Source organism: Cherax quadricarinatus, chromosome 29 (genome assembly GCF_038502225.1).
Source record: "Cherax quadricarinatus isolate ZL_2023a chromosome 29, ASM3850222v1, whole genome shotgun sequence".
Classification (NCBI taxonomy): Eukaryota; Metazoa; Arthropoda; class Malacostraca; order Decapoda; family Parastacidae; genus Cherax; species Cherax quadricarinatus.
The window spans coordinates 34,472,020-34,472,752 of NC_091320.1; positions in this window are offsets into that span (position 1 = coordinate 34,472,020).

The window sequence follows — 733 nt, forward strand, 5'->3', positions numbered from 1 at the left end:
TATTTATGTGTACCTGTGTCTTAATAAGTTTACCTACTTACCCCAATGGAAATAAATCACTTTGACTTTTTTTTGGGTTATCCTAGGTTCTCTACACATATGCTGCTATGTATGATAATCTATGTAAGTGTATTTGTGTATACCTGAATATACTTACACTTATAACCTATCAAATCCACCAGGATAATTAAGGCAGTGTATAGGATTTTCACCATCTTTCAGGGATACAATAATACCTAAAATAGGGATGAAAGAAAATCCTCAGGGTATATAAGTTGAGAGAGGTACACCTCTTGGACTAAATAAGTATACCTAGGTACAATTTTTTACATAATTTTGGGATGATTGTGCTATATAGTAACGTGTATATTATCTAGCATAACTCAAAAAAAAGTCAAAGTGATATTTCCATTAAGGTCCGAGACATATAAGTTTATTTAGGCACATGTACACATAAATACAATTATCATACATAGCGTAAATTACCTATAATAACACCCAAAAAAAGTCAGCGACTTATTTCCATCGGGGTGATTATATCTTATGAGGTTAATGCATGATTAACGTTGCTTAAAACGCATTGGAATCTTGTTACGGCTCTTTGTGTGTACCAAATAAGTAGAGGAGAAGACATTGTGTGTAATAATTGGCGGAGAGAAAGGAGATAACAATAAAAATAATAAAAAAAAAAGTTGGGTGTTGTTCCGTGTTTAGTTCCTCGATGGTCAATGTT